At 49.6% G+C, this 20,951-nt stretch overlaps 1 protein-coding gene across 8 annotated transcripts in view; it reads right to left on the reverse strand.

Moving 5' to 3' along the window:
* EIPR1 (EARP complex and GARP complex interacting protein 1) overlaps positions 1 to 20,951 on the reverse strand; it is a 173,420-nt gene that overhangs the window by 77,097 nt on the left and 75,372 nt on the right. Inside the window, exon 1 of one of the 8 annotated variants that reach the window (XM_023198757.3) lies at positions 12,977 to 13,086. The exons of the other annotated variants lie outside the window; for them this stretch is intronic. The gene's annotated coding sequence lies outside the window, so the exon portion shown is untranslated. Of the gene's footprint in view, positions 1 to 12,976; positions 13,087 to 20,951 lie in introns of those variants that run through there. 8 annotated transcript variants of the gene reach the window in all.

The following is a 20,951-nucleotide window of genomic DNA, read 5'->3' on the forward strand; positions in this document are numbered from 1 at the left end:
ATAGAGAATAGGCAGAGTAGATGTAGCATCATTCTTGAGAGGCCTAGGTTTTTTCAGAATGGTAAATGAGCATTGGCTTCAACTTAAAAGTCAACAACTCCATTAGCCCCTAATGAGAGTCAGCCTGTCCATTAAAGCTTTGAAGCCAAGCTTTGACTTCTCTTTTGCTATGGAAGTCCTGGATGGCTTATACTCTTCGAATATAAGGCATTTCATTGACACCGAATATCTGTCGTTTAGTGTTCTGAAGTGTTCCCCCTTCATCGATGATCTTAGGCAGATCTTCTGGAGAACTTGCTGCTCCACTTTGCGCTCTTATGCTATGAAGATGGTTTCTTTACTCCAACCTCAGGAACCAACCTCTGCCAGCTCCCAACTTTTCTTCTGCAGCGTTCTCACTCCTCTCAGGCTTCATGGAATAAAGAGAGTCGGGGTCTTGCTCTGGATTAGGCTTTGGCTTAAAAGAATGTTGTGCATGTTTGGATCGTCTATCCAGACCACTGAAACTTTCTCCATTATCAGCAATAAGGCTGTTTGGCTTTCTTATCATTTGTGTGTTCATTGGAGCAGCACTTTTAATTTCCTTCAAGAACTTTCCCTTTGCATTCACAACTTGGCCAACTGGTGTGCAAGGCCCAGATTTTGGTCTACTTCAGCTTTTGGCTGAGGCTTGGCTTCCTCACTAAGCTTAATCATTTCTAGCTTTTGATTTAAAGTGAGAGATGTTCCTTTCATTGAACACTTAGAGGCCATTACAGGGTTATTAATTGGCCTGACTTCAATGTTGTTGTTCTCAGGGAATAGAGAGGCCTGAGGAAAAGGAGAGACATGGGGAAACTGCCAGTTGATGGAGCACTCGAAACACACACAGATTCACTTTGCCATCTTACATGGGCATGGCTCGTGGAGCCCCCAAACAATTACAATAGGAACATCAAAGACCACTGACCACAGAGCATCACAACAGATACAATAATGATGAAAAAATGTGAAATATTGTGAGATTACCAAAATGTGCCACAGAGTGGGACGTGCTGTTGAAAGTTGGCACATGTAATTGAAAAAATGGGGCCAACAGACTTGATGGACACAGGGTTGCCACAAACCTTCCATTTGCAAAAGATACAACGTCTGAGCAGCACAATAAAGCCCAGTGCAGTAAGATGAGGTGCGCCTGTATCTAGAGTGGTTTCTTCACCCTGACTGACAAAGTCTCCTAGGATCTACACCACTGGCGACATCATCCACTGACGTGAGTAATTCAGAGAACACAGTTTAGACTGTGCTGCTTTTGAGATGTCAGAGCTATCTAGGCAAAAACAGCTACCAGGCAGTGTGATATTGTTATGGGAAGCCCAGGGATGGAAGTAAAGGTTTAGGATTATTTTACCTTACAGTATCTTTATTCACATTCTCTTTCATGTATCAATAGATTCTAGGACTTTGGATTCTAGCAATACAGTTAATTCTGAAAAAAAAAAAAAATGGCTCTCTAAAATACTTAGATATATTTTTAAAGGCATAGCTATGCTTTCAGGGAAGTGAAGAATATGACTGAGAGCAAACAGTAAAGCTGTTGTTGAAAACAAAATGATAAACCATGGTTACCCTTCAACCTTGGCCTCTGTTAGGAACCTAAAGGCCACACACAGCACAGGAAAGTAAGCTTTTGGTCCACAAAAGGTAAAGAGAAGATACTAGGACCTCTGCAAAAACCCTGGCTCCTTAAAATCCACATCCTCATTACAGGAATGAGCTAGAAAACATTATTCTCCAGCTGGCATGCATAGAAAAATGTCAAAAAACAAAAACAAAAAACACTTGTTTATCTCAGCTATGGCTCTTATAAAAAATAGAGTCTACGCTGACAACCTGAAAACTGCACTGATCCTTACAAAAGTTTGAGTTTGAATTTACTGGTGTGGTCCACGAAATCTTTTTTTTTTTTTTGAGACTGGAGTCTCGCTCTGCTGCCCGGGCTGGAGTGCAGTGGCCGGATCTCAGCTCACTGCAAGCTCCGCCTCCCGGGTTTATGCCATTCTCCTGCCTCAGCCTCCCGAGTAACTGGGACTACAGGCGCCCGCCACCTCGCCCGGCTAGTTTTTTTGTATTTTTTTAGTAGAGACGGGGTTTCACCGTTTTAGCCAGGATGGTCTCGATCTCCTGACCTCGTGATCCGCCCGTCTCGGCCTCCCAAAGTGCTGGGATTACAGGCTTGAGCCACCGCGCCCGGCCACGAAATCTTAAGCCAAGAATCTAACTTAAAGAAGTCCTGGGTTTTGGGCCACCCTGGACATTTTCCGAAACAAATGAGAATCGTCTCTGGAGGAATGCACCCACAGGCCAGCCCCTTGGAGGCCCCATGGACTTAGAGCAGCCTGATAGGAGCCTGTGATCCAGGACAAACCCATGAAGAGAGCGGCCTGAATGAGGGCAGGCCCAGAGGACAGAGCAAATTAGCATTCCAATGACTTCAGATACTAGAATCGCAATGTTCAAAGAAATAAAAGCCGGATGATGAGCAGGCAACAAACGACTATCACAATTTACCAAGAATCTTCCTAAAAAAACTAAATAAAGCGTCTAAAAGTAAAAATTATGACTGTTGAAATGAAAGTCTCGGTTGGCAATTTAACAGGTTGGAAATAACTGGTGAGAATTAATCATCTGGAATAAAGATGTGAAGAAAGAACCCTGGACGCAGCGGAGACTGTGGCGTGGAAATGTGGGAGAAAGGCTGAGAGGGCCCGCCGGACCCTTAAGTGGGGTGCACACGAAAACCAGGAGACAGCAGGCACGGTATCAATAAACAAATTCTCAGACTCAGGAAGCACAACTATCTCCAAGAACCATAATTAAAAATATATCCACTCCTGGACACACTGCAGCAAAAATGCAGAACACCAAAGACAAAGACAGAATGTTACCGGTTGCCAGTGCTGTCAACAGCTGGGCAGCTGACTTCCCAAGTGCAACAAAGGAATCCAGAGACAGCACACGACCAAATGCGTCAGGCCAGAGCTGTTCAGTCGGCTACTCAAAAGTAAAGGCATGTTAAGGTAAATCAAGCCATGAGACCCTACTTGGGGTATAAATAAAATAAAATATTTTTAAAACCATGAGAATTTACCTCCAAAAGCCTCACTAAGGAAACTTCTGAGGACATACTTAGAAAATAAAGAAAGTGATCCCAGAAGAAAGGTCTCAAATTCAAAGTTTAAAAAAAAAAAAAGTTAAGAGAAGTAAGTGGCAAAAATCTAGAAAACATCTAATTATGTGTGACACTAATGATAATAATAATATTTACTTTTGAGGTTAATAAAAATACCCAAAGGTAAAATTAAAATACTGGCCAACAAAATATCTAAGACAGAAGGGGGATGAAAATAGATTTAAAAGGTTTTCATATTGTTGGAATAGAGAAACACTGAATAATTAATTTCAGATATCTGTTAAATATGAATAACAAGAATAACAACATGGTATGAGTAGAAAAAGAGCATATAACTTCTAAAATAATAGAGGAAGAGAAATGGAGCAAAAACAAGATTTACAATCACTCAAGAGAACAAGAAATGACCAAAACCCCCCAAAACAGCATAAAGTGAGATGAAGGAAAGTAGCAGCAAAGAAAAGTATAAAGAAAGACGACAAGAATTATTACAAGTAGATCAGTGTTCACAGTAACTATAATGGACATTGGCTGGGGATTGTTAGACTGAATTTTTAACAATCAGCAAACATTGTTTATAAGACATATCCCTAAAACTTAATGACACAGGAAGGCAAAGAACAGAAAATGTCACACCAAGCAACAAAAGAAAACTGATTTAGCCATGTTGATATTTGCCAAAATAGATCTGAGCAAAAGAAACAAAGGTCACCACTTAATAATACAAAGGTTCAGAAAAACAAAAAAATTCTAAACTTATATGCCCTAAATAAAATCACACAAAAAACATATAAAGCAAAAATTGACAGAACAAATAAAAATAGAGGAATCCAATATCATAGTGGGAGACTAAATCTTTCAATAACTGATAGAACCAGTTAGAAAAAATTTAAAATAGCAAGGTTAAAAAAGAATCAAACACAACACAATTTTTTTCTCAAATGCAACATAAAAATTAACCCATACAATAGACCATTAAAAATCTCAATATATTTCAAAGAATTACTCTTAAACAACCGTATTTCTTTTTTAACTGACGTTCCCCTTTTATGGAAAAGAGACTCCACATCAATATCAGAATTTCTAAAAACCACCAAGAGAGAATGAAAGATTAGGAAACAGTTGCATCTTCACAATAACACACCCTTGTGAGAGGCAGCAAACAATGGCTAAAAGTGAAAAGGCAGAATTGAAGATGCGCTGAAATCCTACAGTGTAAACACTGCTAAGTTAAATGATCTAGCTGCCAAAGACAATACACTCAGGAAGATTATTATAGAGGTCACGGGAGAAAATTGCTACCATGACAGCTAAGTAACTTGCCTCAGGTCCCACAAGGGCTAACGGCAGAGCAAAAATAGAACTCGAGGCTTCGGACTCAAAGTCGATTGTATTTTTCTACTCTATTGCATCCACTGTACTAATGACCTTAAGCAAATAAGTATTTTAAAAATTTACAAAACAGTAGGGTAGACAACGAAAGGACCCCATTAAAGTGAAGAAACCATTCAATTTCACAGGCATTGCTATGAAACACAGACAGATTGCCAAGATAAGTGTACTCGATTTTTAGCAATTACCATTTAGGGCGAAAATCAATCTAAAGTGGACTGTTTACTTCTTTGCTGTTGCAAATGCTATATCAAAAACTTTTAAAAATCACTCTTTGATGATTTATTGGTAACATAATTAGCTATTCTGATGCATAAATATTCATCTACACACAGAGAAGGGATGATGTGGGAGCCTACGTTGAACAAATACTTTTATCCACAGTTCTGAAATTTCCTTTCTTGAAAAATACCGCTTTTATAATTTTTTCGTATAACATGTAAAAGATGGACTATATCCAGTTTAGCTGCAGTCTTTCTGCAAGATTGCTCTTCTAGCAGGGTCAGCAGTCCAGTCACCTTGTTCTTTCCTGCTGCACCCAGCACCCTTGGGCCTCCACACAAAGCTATGTGTCTTCCTGCTGGTTTGGGAGCACAGTGGCCCATGGGCCACTCGGTCTCAGACTGTGGCTGGCTCACTGTCCACTACCTCCATGTCAACTGGTTTTGAAAAAGTGTAAATATGGCTGCTCTTCCGCATCCCTAGAACTATGCTGGGATGCTCGGGGAAGGTTTCCTCTAGATCTGCGGATGTAATTTATCAGCAGATGGCGTTTTCAGTGGATGTGCACTGAGTTCACAGTTTTCTCTAAGTTCTGGTTGTTTTAACAAGGAACACAACTCTAAGCATGAGTAATATTAAAAATAATAGCATCCATATGATTAGGTTAAAATGCAAACACCTACGATGATAGATTAATTTACTGAAATTTCTGAATTTACACTTTATATTTTGAGTAATACCTTAAACCATGAGAGGAGTCACCAGGGAGCAAACGTGTTGGTCAGTCACGGGTACTGTGTAATCCAATACTCTAATTAAAAACGTAAAAGAAAGAGAAGGTACCAGGAAAACTCAGTTGAATGCGTTAGGAAGTCTCAGTAAAAACACATTATTAAAAACCCTGCCCATTTAGATGCAGGCAAAACAAAGTGCGACACTGGGGGAGAAACCACAGAAATCTAGGAGCCTCTCCACTCACAGGGCTCCACATGTGTCTTCTGTTCTCCATCCAGTGCATTGAAACTACAGCTGGAAACTGTAGAGGACATTGCTGGGAATAATTTACATAAGAAGGGTGATTTACATGCGGGATACTCAGGTCCGCAGAAATGCCTTGACCCTACATCAAAGATGAACAGCTTCAAAACCTTACCAGGTGATGGGTGGCGAGACCATTCTGCCCACATTTACCTCGCCCTGCCTTTGTGGTCTTCACCTACGTGCTTCACAAATAGGAACTCACTTATCTTGGTAACAGTCCAGGCCCCGGGGACTACTCCCCCAGCTGTTCATTGGGTTCCTTTTCTCGTTAATTAAGTGAGAACCACCTGAGCAGGCTGAGTAACGCCCACCTGCTACTCCGAGGAGCCCGGGGCACGAGTGGGGTCCCCGCTGGGCGCTGTCGGCAGTCGGCCGCATCTCACCCCTGCCCTCCTTTTACTTGTTGCGCAGCCTCGGCTCGGGGCCCTGACTGCTGTGAACGCTGCTGCCCCATCTGTGCATCTCTCAGGCTGCGGTGAGGACAGGAGGGAGCTACACGAGAAGGCATGTTTCACGGTGGACTCGAGCCCTTGGGCGGTACTAAGCAGGTGGCACTTCCTCGGCCCGTGCCTGTGTTCTCCAGCCATTCATGGAATGAGGGGGCACAAGCCAGTCAGGGCTGCACCAGCGCTCCCATTTCAGGGCTGCAACCCACCCTCTGCTCCTCTCACTAGGGAACTTCCCTCCCTAATCATCCCTGGGAACAGGAGGGTCTGCACCTGTGGCTGAACTTCACCTGGTCCCACCACTGTCCCCAGGCTCCCTCAGTCTGTCTGTGGGGACTCCAGGTACGAGGCACAGGCCCCAGAGGCCCAGGGGAGTCTGAGATGGAAACGAGAGGAGGGGGAGATGCAGGTACATGGCAGAGGCCACCTGCATGCCCGCATCCTGCCCCATCAGCTGCTGCCATCCACACCACACACAGGCTGCGGCTGGTGCCACTGCCCACATGCCCTGCCCTTGGACCATGGGCCCCATGTGGCCTCCTCCAAGCTACAACTTATCTGCAGGAGCCAGGGGAACCTGCCTTTAACCTGTGGCCTGCCAGCTCTCTGAGAGAATGCCCTCCCTCCGTGCAGAGCTGCTCTGCCCAGGGCACCATCTCTCCTTAATCCAAGCCCCGTCCTCCCCAGTCCCTACAGCATCCTGGCAGGAGCAGGTTGGGAAGCAGCCAGGCTCAGCCCACCCTCATCATTCCTCACGACTTCCGACCCCTGAGGTCGGCCTGGCCTGGCCTGCTCTACTGGAGGCTCCACTTGTGGCCATTTCTGTAAGGGGAGGGGTCTTCCCCTCCAGCTGAGTCTGTTTCAGGGCCCCAGATCATCAGTGGGGTCGGCCCACCTCCAAACCCAACTACATACAGGATTCACGCAGGCCCGGAAGATCAAGCAGACGGAAGGCCATGTCTGCCCAGCACCCTCATAACTGGCACCCCATAAGCCCCACAACGGCTGCCCCTGTGCAGGAAGGAGGTCACGGGAGGCACCGCCCAACCTCCTGCCAGCCCATCAGCCTCACCTCCAGCCAACAGAAGCAATCTGGCAGACAGCAGAAAGCTTGGTTGGTACATGAGTTCACCTGTGCTCTGAGTACATCAAGTCTTTTTTTATAGCTACAGAAGGAAACAGTGACGTCTGCTCAACATCAAACTACTTTCCGGACAGTGACTGGCCACCCATGTTCTCACTGAAACAGGAAAGTGTGGATTTGCCAGCATTTGCTAAAGGAAAGGTGGCACGTAGCACCTTAGGAGATAGTTTTTAAAAATCAGCATTATACACCTGGCAACCAATCATGTCAGAAATTAATTAACACCCCTCACTCCAAAAAATCTTCATCCCTTCATTCCTTGGAAATCTGATGATTTTCTGACTGATGTATTTAGGTTTCCAATATTTTTTCCCAGACTGAAATATCAAAAATGCTCTCTTATAAAAACATTCAATCAATGTATCTGTAAAAACGTATTTGTCAGTAAATACTGGCAAGAGGTGGGAATAGTCTGTCCCTTGAGCCCAACGAGGGAGTGTGGGATACAGGGATGCAGGGCCAAATGGACATCCCAGCAGGCAAGGTCGGAGTCCCCGTTTGTGGCCTGCCGGCTGGGATCCTGGGCAAGGTGTTGCTTACAGTCCCTAAGCCTCACTCAGTCTCCCCAACTGCAAAATGTAGACCGGTATCAATGCTTCTGTTCTGGGGATTTTTAAATGATTAAATGAGGTGGAAATGAATGCACACATCACACAGCCCAGGAGATAAGGCAGACACTCAACAGAAGCGAGTTTAAAGAAGGTGTGGAATGGTGAACGCCCAGGCACGAGGGTCGGGACAGCAGCCTGCTCATCTGTGCGACTGCAGGAGGCTGCTCTGCCGACCCAATGCGCAGAGCTGTGAGGTGAACCAGCACCGGGATGCGAAGTTATACACAACCTGGGGAGTTTAGGTGCGTTCCGTCACACACCATACGACTCACTGCAATCAAACACCTCTCACTTATATCCATGTCTTGGGCTACAAAGACACCACAGGACCTCATCCTCTTACTAGTCACCATAGCGCAGCCTGGAGTCTACCAGCTGCAGTTTTGCAAGTACCTTTTTGTAAGGACAGAGAAAAGAAAAATAAACGTTACTATTTATCTTTCTACTTTTATGTATTTGTATGATTTCTATGGAGCCCATTCTGGTTCACCATTTTCTTGTAATCACCTTTTAGAAGAGGAAAGGGATGCGTTGTGGTTTATGCCTTTCTGATTCTTTAACTGAGGGAAAAGGGGAGATGCAGCAGTAATTCCAAAACTTTCTTCCTTCCACACTGACCGCTCTGCGTAACCCGTTTAAACCTGAGTCCAGAGCCTCACAGGTTGCAAAGCACCTTGGTGGTTACCCACAGTGACAGACAAGTCGACAAAACCTCAAGGAGGCTCCACGCTCCCTTAACAAACACAGAGGAACTCGGACCCAGTCTCCCAACTCCTCGCCCAGCCTCGTTCTCATCCTCCAGGTGCCTCGAGGCGGCATCTCAGGCTTCACACGTGAGCCACACCCTGGCATGAGGAACGGGGTGGGCTGCAGGTGAGTGGCCCTGGGCAGACTGGCCCTGCCTCCCTGCTTGTCTCCCCCAACTTGAATCTAACCTGCTCCAGGGGAAGAGGGGCTCTGGCCAACTTGCTCACAACCCTGACCACGCCTGCAGACGGGAAGGGCTCAAGGCTGCGAGCAAATGAGGTTGCCTTGTCTAAGTCAGCTGCAAGTATCCGCTCTGATTTTCACATCAGCAGACTGTTTTGTTCAGGGGAAACTCTTTCCTTCACTTCCATGAGAGGTCACTGGTATGGCTTCCACGACATGGCTCCTAGAGGTGGTGGCACCCAGGGGGACATGGCCAGTGCCACAGTGAAAGCTGTGCCTTCCAGGGCACTCAAGGAGAGGCAGCTCCTCTCAGCTCCCGGACATGAGAAGCTGCACGCCCAGGCTGGAGGTCTGAGCACGAAGAGCCAGTGCCACCCGCGCCTCCTCCTGTGGTCACTTCCAGGTGCCGCCTGTGCGGCTGCTGCTGCTGGACGCTCTTCCTCCCCTTGATCTCCCTCCTTCTGGTGTCTCATCCTCTGTCCCGGCCTCCAGCTTGGGGTGCTGTCTCTACGTGGTCCTCCGGGAGAACCCAAGTACCATACCCACCCCCATCCCACAAAAAGCCACGTTCCCTGGGCACAGCACCCTGTCCTTGCCTTCGTGGCTGGAATGTACGCCACACTGCCTCGTCTCTCTGTACTCAAGGTCTGGCTCCCACTGTTGAGTGAATACAAACATCCACTCAACAGCTTGAAAATCAGGGAAGTCAGATTTCTCTTCTGGGCCCAAAAGTGCCCTCTGGTTGTGGTGGCCGGGACCTGCCCTGCTTCTCGGCATCCCTCCAGGAAGGCTGGAGATTTGTTTATAGAAATCCAGCGAGAGTGCACGTTTCCCGAGAACGTACGGCGAGTTAGTGAGCACTTCTCAAAAGACGGAAGTCTTCATTATGAAAGGTAAACAGATCCAGGGATTAGGCGCCTGGGAATACTGACATCTGTTTCATGAAAAGGTAAAGCAAAGCAAAACGATGGAAAAAGGCGCAGAGAAGAGAGCGATTGGAGTGGTGAGAGGAAAAAATTGAGGGAAAATCTGGAAATGTAGTCAGCGGCTCCAGAAAGTCACTATTATCACACAACACTCATGAGCAACACCCACGTACACAGGAACGCGGGCCTGGAAGGGCTCAGTAGGTCCTAACCAGCTCCCTTCAGACGGTCAAGGCGAAAACAGCTTGACATTCATTACATTACAACGGGCAATGCTGAATATTCTTATTTTTACCTGTCCAACCATCCCAAATTAAAATTTTATGTTGAAACTTGATTCTGAAATACATTATTTGAATTTTCCATATCTTTTCAAATGTAACTGTGTTTATTTCAAATTCCTATAGATAGATCAGAGAGGAAAAACAGAAACAAAAAATAGTTTTCAAAAAATGAGAGGTTAAAACCAAAGTTTCTGCAGGATGGTAGAGACCCTTTTTTTTTTCTTTTTTTCTTTTTTTGAGACGGAGTCTCTCTCTGTTGCCTGGGCTGGAGTGCAGTGGCGCGATCTCAGCTCACTGCAAGCTCCGCCTCCCGGGTTTACGCCATTCTCCTGCCTGAGCCTCCTGAGTAGCTGGGACTACAGGCGCCGCCACCACGCCCAGCTAGTTTTTTTGTATTTTTTTAGTAGACACGGGGTTTCAATGTGTTAGCCAGGATGGTCTCGATCTCCTGACCTCATGATCGGCCTGCCTCGGCCTCCCAAAGTGCTGGGATTACAGGCGTGAGCCACCACGCCCGGCTGGTAGTGACCTTTTTTAAGCACTGGAGGGGCTCACATGAATGGAACTGAGTGTTAGGTGGAAATACCAAGTTCAAATGCCAGGATGCTTTAAAAGGGGCACTGCCTATGTGGAAATGAGAATTTTATATTCAATGCTACAAAAACGTTCACTGATGAGAGCCAGTTGGTGCAGCCATCAAGTGAAGGGGGAATCCCTGCAAAGATCAAATAAATAAGTTTATGAAAATTCTAGGACGAACCAGCCAACAGGAGCCAAGTCAGCTCCCCGCTGGGTTGGTGTCGGCAGCCATCAGCAGCCCCGGGCCTCCATCTGTGGGGCACTGCCCCTCCGTGCAGCTTGCACAGAGGCCCGAAGACGGACAGCTCTGTGGACATGGCTAGCAGCTGCCCTGGACTGAACATGCTTTTACCCTCAGACCACGTGAGGAAATCTGTCTTTCCAGCCTTCTGTGTGGAGCAAACAAAAAACACAGCCCCACAGGCTTCAGTGAGCCCGGCGCTTCCTTTCTTGTGCTCCCTCTTCACTCCCTCCCACCTGGTGCATACTAAACATACCCAGATTGCGGTCTCTGTCTAGTTAGTCATCCCGTTCATTCCCTCGTGTTTAACCTTGAAACCCGACTGCCAACGTGCCGACATCGGTGCCTACAGACGGCCGTACGGGCTGCTGCGCCGGCTCCTGGCAGGGTGTGTGCTTCGATGGGCTCTGGGGGCAGAGCCAGCTGGCGGCGGCGACTCCGTTGCCCAGGGAACAGCCACTGAAGTGTGCGCTCCCGAGTCTGCACCAGGCTGGCGCCCGTCGCCGTGCTGGCTGAACCTCGGCGCTGCAGGGGCTGTGCCCGGTGGGTGCCCATTAGTGCTCTCCGTGCTCCAGGAACAAGGAGCAGGTCCAGAGGCCCCGCTCTTCCCACTGACAAACGGGCTTGCCTTGCTGCCTTATTAATGACTATGCCACTCTCACCACCCAAACAAAATGCACAGAGTAGGAGGAAAGAATTAGCTTTGAGGAGGTGCTCTTACTATTTTCAGACAATGCCTGTCAGCTACAGAGCAGTGGAGTAGCCCTGCATACCTAGCGGTGATCTGTCCTTTTACGGAACGCAAACTCGGCTTTGTTTCACTTATTTATTCCACTTCCAATGCCCCCCAACCCGATTTAGTCTTCCCCATTTTTGCAGTCCTCATTTGGAGAAGAAATGTCCCAGTCCTTGCCACTTTGAGGAATCAGGGGAAGGCCAGATGCCCCACCCCTCGGCTCCCACTGCCATCACAGTGATGAGGCTCTCCTGGGCAGGGGCATCCTAAGAGGGTCCATGCAGCAGATGCGCCTCTCAGCACCACCACGCCAGGCTGGCCTCCTTCCCTACACCAGCAGCACAGCACACTGGTCCGAGCAGCCAAGTGACACCACGCCAACAAACATGGAGGCACCCAAGGGGCTCTGAACAACCAGGCCCAGCTCCCACCCCGGCCACCCCTATCTCCTCACTCTGCCACCCATGTGGAGAGAGAAGCTGCTGCCTCAGCATTGCCTGCAATGGCACAAGAGGACTCAGGAGCTCACACCCAGAAGTGACGTGCCACATTCCCGGCACACTGGCCAAAACTCGCCATGTCTTCCCCCAGCTGCAAAGGACGCCCAGAAGGGCAGGAGAGCCAGATACCAGCGAGCGCCACTAATTAAAGAGGGAGAGAAAAGACAAGGGAAACCTGCTGGACACAGAGGCTCACATCTGTAATCCCAGCACTTTGGGAGGCCAAAGGAAGGAGGATCATTTGAGGTCAGGAGTTCGAGACCAGCCTGGCCAACGTGGTGAAATCCCATCTCTACTAAAATACAAAAATTAGCCAGGTGTGGTGGCAGCTGTCTGTAAATCCCAGCTACTCAGAGGAGGCTGAGGCAGGAGAATCACTCAAACTCAGGAGGCAGAGGTTGCAGTGAGCCAAGATTGCGCCATTGCACTCTAGCCTGGGCGACACAGCGAGACTACATCTCAAAAAAAGAAGAAAGAAAGAAAGAAAAAGGAAAAGGGAAAACCACCTGAGGATACACAAGGGAGCACTACAGAGGCCCAGGTTGTCTCCCCAAGACACAGGCCAGGTAGCAGACAGTGCACAAATGGGAGAGCCCACAGGCACAGAAGGCTGAGAGCCATGGCTGCACGTAAGCCAGGCAGCATGGAGACAGGGCCGGAGTCCGGGTCCTGTGTGCGGAAAGGGAAACAGAACCAAAATGTACTCCATTTCTATTACGTGCCAGCACTTTGCATTCTTTAGTCAATCTAACCTCACTCCACGAAGCAGCTGTTATTTCCATTCTGTTGATGAGAAATGTCGGGGGCAGAGAGCAGTTCACTTCTCAGGACACAGCAACTTAAATGGAGCCAGGATTCCAACTCAGGTCTGCCCAAGTCCAAATCCATTTCCCCGTGTCATCATCCTGCCTTTCCGCTTGTGGCGGGAAGGAGCGCATAGTTGGGAAAGGGGGCCCGCCAGCAGCAGTCAGAGGAAGAGAAGGTGGCTGTGGGAGGAGAGAGTGCAGACGGCCTGGGGTAGATCCCGGTGAGGTCGCCCTGAGAAGGGAAAGCGGGCGTCAGAACCACATGACCCAGCAATTCTCCCCCAGAAAGAACAGACGCGTAGGTATGGATTTTCAAGTGTGTACAAGGGCAAGATATTGAAAGCCAACGGTCCCCAACGGAGAATTGGTTAATTACACAGGGACACGTCAAATCACCACGGAAAATGTCCTCATGAAAAATGGCTTCACGCTCCGCCTCGGGGCAGGCCGGACAGTCCCCCGAGGTCAGCGAACCTGCGGCCCTCACTGCCTCTGTCTCCACACAAACCAGAGACCCCCAGCCCAGGAGGAAGAGCGTGGGACAGGGCAGGGGAGAAGCAGGCTCCAAGCACACCCTGGAGCAAACCTCAAAGTCAGGGCTGGGGTCAGAATGGGGGCCAGGAAACAGAGTCGACGCCCTCCCACCCCACCACCCCCACCCCCCAGGCCCCGGCTGTGGTGAACAGGAGCAGCAACACCCACTGCCTGCCCAGCTGCAGCGAGCGAGCACCGGCCACGGCCCCACAGCCTCTGCTTCTATTAAGGCTCAGGGTCAATTAAATACCAAGTGGTGGGGACTGAGCACTTCTAGCTTCAAAACAAGAGTTTGCTTGTTTTCTTTCTTGCTTGCTCCATAAGAATTAAAGTGTTGGAGTCCAAAGAAAGCTCTGCCGACCACACGGAGGCAAAGCTTGAGAGGCGTTGGCGAAGCCTCAGCTTCTGACGCTGCACAAGAGTTACTAACACACGGAGCAGAAGTCACCGACTGTCTCCGGGACCCTCACATAGAGCAGAAGTCACCGACTGTCTCCAGACTCTCACCTTGGAAGCAGTGCCCTGCCCTGAGGACACGGGGCAGCCGCCTGTAGGTGTTCCAGCTGTGGCTCCATCTTCCTAGCCGAGAGCCAACGCCAGTTGCAGCAACTGGGAGCGAACAAACCTTCCCAGGACTCCAGCTTTTTCCAGCTAAGCCCCTAGGCACATGGAGCAGACACAAGCCACACCTGCTATCCCTGCCTGATTCCTGACCCTCAGAACTCACAAGCAGCACAAAAGGTTGTTTTTATGCTAATAAAAACAAATAGGTTGGCCTCATTTACAAACGCAGGGTGATTCGACAACTGCTGTCACTGTGTCTACCTGTGTATGATGCGTGCACACGCCGTTCCTGTGTAAAATGTGTTGCCATGACATGGCCTCCCTTCATCTCCAGGTGTCAAGCGCCAGATTCCAAGAAGCCCCAGGAGTGGGCCCAGAAGGAGCAGGGCCGAAGACCCCCGGGGTGGGGACCATTCTACCAGGCATGTCCTGGGGACATGGGAAGACCAAGGGGTGAGGGACACTTGGTGTCCGTGACAGGGAAAGGCTGAGGCATCAGGCTCGGCTGTGTCTACCTTGGTGACTCTGGAAGCGTTTTCAGAAGCACATGTCGTATGTCATAGGCAGTGTGCTCCAGGGGAGCAGCGGATCTCACAGTCCAGAGTGCCCCACAGAGCACCTGAGACAGTGGCTGGCAGAGCACAGGCACCAATGCCCCGGAGGAACAAGCCAGCCCCTGCATCCCCACGTGCCGAGTCCATCCTCCAGCAGCTCCAAGAGGCGGAGCTATCAATTTCACATACAGACAAGGAAACCAAGGCTCAGAGAGTTGAAGCCACCATCCAAGCACACACCAGAGTGCCGGCTGGCAGAGGGGGCGGTGCGGAGCAGATCATACCTAGACCCAGCTGCAGCACCAAGCTCGTTCGCCACGCTCTAGAAAAGTCATTCACCACGCTCCAGAAATCTCGTTCACCACGCTCCAGAAATCTCATTCACCATGCTCCAGAAAGCTCGTTCACCACACTCTAGAAAGCTCGTTCACCACGCTCCAGAAAGGTTGTTCACAATGCTCCAGAGTGTTCACTCACCATGCTCCAGAAAGCTCCTGCAGCATGCTCTAGCCCCTACGGACCTAGGCAGTGGAGGGGCTGAGGTCGTGTGCAGAGGGTACTGAGTAAGGAGTAGGCTGCTTGCACCAAGGGGTAAGGGCCATGAGAGCTCTTCGTGGCCCCTCACATGATTCCCTCTCCTCCCTGCAGCCCAAGTCTGCTGGAGGTAAGGTTGTCACGGGGTACGTCCTGACGGGGTGGCATTGCGGCAGGTGGTAGCAGCGGGTGAGGCAGGGTCACAGTCTCCCGCCGCCACCTGGGACCTCGGCACGTGCTTGTCCTGCCGCCCTTCAGATGCTGTTCTGGAAGCAGGTGTGCTTTTTCCAACCCCTGCCCCTCTGCTAGCCTGGAGGTCTTCCAAAACGCAGGCCACCCTCGTACCTCAAGACGAGAAAGAAATCCAAACACTGAACCCAAAGCAAGTTTTGGGACTCTAGCAGTTTAGGACATTGTCATTGAAACTATCCAAGTTCTTCGAAAGTGACCACAGGGCGAACAAGGAGGTGACGTGAAATACCACGTTACAGCTGAACATGAGTGTCGTGTGGCTGGGGCTGCTGGGGTATCCAGAAAGTTCTTTTGCTTCTCTGACTGGTGGCAGAGTGAACAACAGTTATTAATGATGTAAGAACCCAAGCCAGGAAGAAAAGCACTTCCGGGGACAAAACCAGGGAGTCACCGTGGCCCTTACAGGGTAGATGCGGCTGGAATCTGTTGCTAAGCAACAGCCCTCCCCGTTCCTCGGGTATCCACTGCTGGAATTCGCCAAACGTGAGGATCCCGAGACAAGCCTGACCTTCCACCAAGCCCAGGAAACACTGCTCAGCAGGCCCCATCAGACGTGGCGGCATCAGACGGCGCACAGCCTGGGACAGAGGACAGACACGCACGCAGTGGCCATGACACGGGAATGGGGATGAAACCAGATTCTGGTGCACCAGCCATTCCTGCATGGGATGGGCAGGAGGGCCGGGTGGTGGCCTTGGCAACGCCCACAGGCCCCAGCAGCCCTGGCCGCACAGGCAGCCACAGGCCCCCAGTGGAGCCCCACCCTGCATACAGCCTCCAAGTGCCTGCACGGCCGCATCTCCCACAATTAAAATGCAGGCTTTCAAATTCACGGCGCTCACGCACTGCTCAGCTTTCTGGAGTTTTAATTGCCCATTTGCTTTCTTCCTGGCAACAGAACTGCTCTATTAATATCTCCCCACCGGTTTCAGGGGAGAGGGGAGATGAGGGAGGATTCGTTTCCATATTAATTGGCAAACCTCTTTGCCGCCTGCTTCCTGGGCCTCTCAGGGCTTGCTCTTCCTGTCTCTTTCTTCTCAATCATTTCGCTGTCACTGTCTCCTCTCTGGGTGATCCTCTCAATTGTGGTTTTAAAACAAAGAATGCCGAGCTCAGGGTTTTCTTTCCCTCTGTCCAGGGGATGCTGCGTGTGACCCAGGGACCCAGAGTATGTTGTCGGATCTCGAATGCCTCCAAAAATGACAGAAGGAACAGTCTCGTCCTCTGTGGGAGAAGGGCAATGGCAGATCCAAAACCGAACTGAGGGACCCTGGGACCCTGGGACCCTGGGAGCCCTGCCCTGCTCCCCACTCCACACCAGCCTCCCGGGCCCTGCTCCCCACTCCACACCAGCCTCCCGGGCTTCTGCCTCTGTGCTGGCTCCCTCAGTCTCCCTCCCGGCTTGTAAACGAGGCATGCCCAGACCCATCCGTGATCCTGTCTCCCTATGTGCATAAGTCTAAAATGAGCCCCAGGGCTTTGAATCCCACAGAGTGTGCCAACAGCATCCAATTCACATCTCCCACGCTCACCTCCCCGACACAGGCTCCCAGAGCCACCAGCTTCAGCAGACGAGTAGACGCATGATATCCAATTAACACGTAGTATCCAAACCTGAATGCCAGCGGCCCCCAGCCTCACCCTTCCCGGGGCTTCCCATCTCAACAGGCAGCATCAGCACTACACGTTTGCTCAGGACACAAGATGCTGGCCCCACCTTGATCCGTGCCTCTCATCATGACCACTGCATCCTTTGTCATGGCCTCCAGGGTGAGTGCCCCAGTTCCAGCTGCCACGGTCGCTCACAGGACCACACAATGCCTTCTGATGGGTCCTGCCATGGCTCCTGGCTAAGACCCGGCTGGCATCTCCTTCCCAGCCACTTGTTTCTCCTTTATCCCATTGCACAAGTTACACATTTTCTTTTGTACTTAGCATTGTCTGTCCCCCGTCAAGCCTGCAGGTTACAAGGGCAAGGTGTGTAGCTGGTGGATGCTACAGGCCCAGCATACAGGGCAGTGCCTGGCACAAAAGAGTGGCTCGTCTCGCTCACCCGGATGCAGCCCCAGGCCTAGAATGCTGCCTGGACCAGAAGAAGATGCACAATGAAGGGTGGTGGATGCGTAGTTACCCCACGTTATATGAAGTACACAAAAGATTATAAGACACATAACACCTTTTAAATGCAAAAGAACACGAAAGGAAGCGTCCTTTTTCAAGATGGTATTTTACCACTAAAATGTGACCGTGGTTGGGTGAGGAAGGGTTGGAATTGGGAGAGTCAAAGGTTCCCAGGAACCTAAGCCACAATCAAGAGAAAAATCTCCCTGAAGAAGTGGCGGCAGCAACCAGCTGTAGCTTGTACCTATTTAGGGATTTTTCCTTAAAAAACACAGGCTCAGTCTTTGTAATGAGTCTTGCCACTTGGCCATCCGTAGAATTCCGAATCCATGTATCAGGCTGCATACACAGTTCTGCCATGTACCCGAATCCACATAGTGGGCTGCACACACAGTTCTGCTGTGTACCCAAAACCACGTAACGGGCCGCGCACACGGTTCTGCCATGTACCCGAACCCACGGTAGCGGGCTGCACACAAGGTCCTGCCGTGTACCTGAATCCACGTAGCGGGCTGTACACACGGTCCTGCCACGTACCCGAATCCATGTTTTAGACTATGCTGGGTGCTGCACACTTGGAACTCAAAACTACCTGCTCTCAAAAGGAGTCTAAGAGAGGTGGCTAGTTGTTCAATGCATTATGATATAGATCAAAATTATATCAAAAAGTCATAATTTAGAAGATAGTTTCATCTAAATACAAAGCATACCTCCTAAAAAAAAGTGATTTTAAATTCAATCTGCATCCATTTGTCTGGAGTAGGGAACACATTCAAGTCGTCTATGGGGTGATGCCCTGAGGCAGCGTGGCTGAGAAACTCATCCAGGTACTTCCCATACTTTCTCTCATTCAATCTGTACGATGGACGTGGACGTTATTACCTTTGTATATCATTGTATCGTTACCACTTTATAAAGAGCCAAGCGAAGTTCTCAAATATCAACCTTACTGCTGTTTTCCTGATTTTCTTGGAGAAACACAATGCTACATAAAGGTACGTTGGTCACCTTCGCAGGACCACAGCAATGTCACAGCAAGTGGCACAGATGGATGCTGTCGGCCAAAAGCCTGTCTGTGTCCTGGTCCTGTGGCCATCAGGGGCCCCGCTGGGCCATCCACTCCAGGGGCACCATGCACACGTGCTCGCCACAGGGCCACATGGCAGCCTATGTCTGCTGGCCCTCCTGCCACACACGCTGTGCTCTGTGAGGAAGGCTGAAGAGTTTCCCATTCTGGCTGCATGCTAACATCACTCGGGAATGAACCTGCTAACATCTGGGGCCCTGTTGGGAAATATTCTGGGTCAAGGTGAGGCCTGCAGCACTGGAACTTTCCCTAAGTCCTCAGGCGACTCTGATGCGCAGCCAGACTGGGACCCAGTCCATTAAGTGGCCGACCGGTCATTTATGTTAACGGTTTGTCATCTTCAAGTGCCTTTCATAGAATACTCGTCCAGTGAAGACCATGAGCCTTACAGGCCCCAGATACTTCCCCCATGCTCACCACGCTGTGGGGGGGACAGCCCCCCGTAGCTCACAGACGGCCGGCTCTGTGCACCTCACGAGTACCTCTCCTTAATCCCCAGAGCGATCTCCAGATAGGTGCTGCTGTCCCTCTTTTACAAGGAATGAGTCGAAGTCTAAGACACCTCCCCAAAGCCATACAGCCTCCATGCCAGAGCTGGGACTCAAATCCAGGTATGTCTGACGCTGACGTCTGCGCTGCCTGAGGCACGCAGCCTGGTGTGATGAACAGGTAACCACCACCAAAAAGCTCTCATCTACATTACGGCAACTTCTGCCAAAATGATGCCAGTAGTATGTGGAAGATTAAAATAATGTCGATTTCTTTATAATGAATTCAACTGTTACTGAAAATAATGAGATGTGAGGCAGAGAGCAAAAATGTTTTGCAAAAAAAAAAAAAAAAAAAAAACTAAATATAAACTTTAGTGGCTAGGTCTAAAAAAAAACTGTCATTTGCAGAAAACGAGAAAGGGAGAGAGAGAATGTTCCTTTTCCACATTAAACAAAATAAGCCCTGCTACCCCGGCCCCACGAAGCCTTTCCGTGCAGACCCTGGCCCGGGCCTGAGCTCTTCTGCACCCACGTGGGTCCTCCCAAGTCCTCTGTCCGCCTACAAGTCTTCCTCTGTTTCCTTTCATTCCGTCACAGAACAATCTCGACTATCACCCCACAATCGATAGCCTGGTGGTATGGCTTGCGCGGTGACTTGAGCTTAACTCAGCAACATTCTAGCACAGATCAGAGCCTCCCCTCGAGCCAGCCTGCAGCACACTAACCAGGTTCCCAGGACCTGCTAGCAGGCTGGGGAAAGAGTGTCTTCACTGGGTCTGTGGCTCCTCCAGGAGGCTCTTGGAAGGCTTCAGGAGGGGCGTGGCGGAAGACAGAGGGAAATGCTGGTGTAGCCTGTGAGGCCATGTGTGGGGAGGGCCTGGACCAATCAGATGTGACCTGCTTTTCCTCTCCTGGCCAAGCCGCATGCCCCAGGAAGAACCCGCACTGCTCAGGGGGGTCCTGGCACCCAGCCAGCCATTCAGGCTGCGAGAACCACACACAGAAGACGGGCCCATCAGCAATGACTGGACCAGTCCCCACCGGCACCTCAACCCCATAAGCTCTGCTCCACTCCTCTCCATCACCCTGGACGCACGTGCTGACGTCCTCCCGGGTTTGCAGGAAAGGAGTGGTCCCCACAGCTGCTGGATGCAGGTGGCCGCAGCAGCAGGTAAAGGCTCTTCATATGCTGCAGGTGAGACCCACCCCCAGGAAGCAGAGGCAGGATGTTATGATTTTAAGGGAATGATCATCTTCAACTTGATTACACACAACTTTGAATTTGTCCGTCACCAAACATGTTAATGTCTAAACACGTCCTTTAACGTTCTGTGAAGCTACAGAAACCACACGCCATTCAAAAAGAAAGATTTTTCTTTCTTAAATGTAATTAAATGGAATAGTGGCTATTTGAACACCACAGACCGAACACTTCAACAAACATCAGCCTTAACAATTCTTTGATGATATCCAAAGTGCAAATACTGTTTTCAATCTTGAACTTTTTAAAATCAATAAACAAAACGTTATATACAACCATTTAACAAATACATTTAAAGTCATAAATGATAATCTTATTGTGCAGAAGTAATACTGTTCATCAGCAGAATCCCACAGGAGGAATAATCATAACCATGTGATGGCTTTCAACCAGCTTAGCTGACTCATGACCCGGCTTTGACCTGTGCCCTTGAACCAATATTCAAACACACACCTTCCATCCAGCCCATCCTCTCTCCACACACACACACCCTCCATCCAGCCCATGCTCTCTCTACACACAC

This window comes from Piliocolobus tephrosceles, chromosome 15, assembly GCF_002776525.5.
Source record: "Piliocolobus tephrosceles isolate RC106 chromosome 15, ASM277652v3, whole genome shotgun sequence".
Lineage (NCBI taxonomy): Eukaryota > Metazoa > Chordata > Mammalia > Primates > Cercopithecidae > Piliocolobus > Piliocolobus tephrosceles.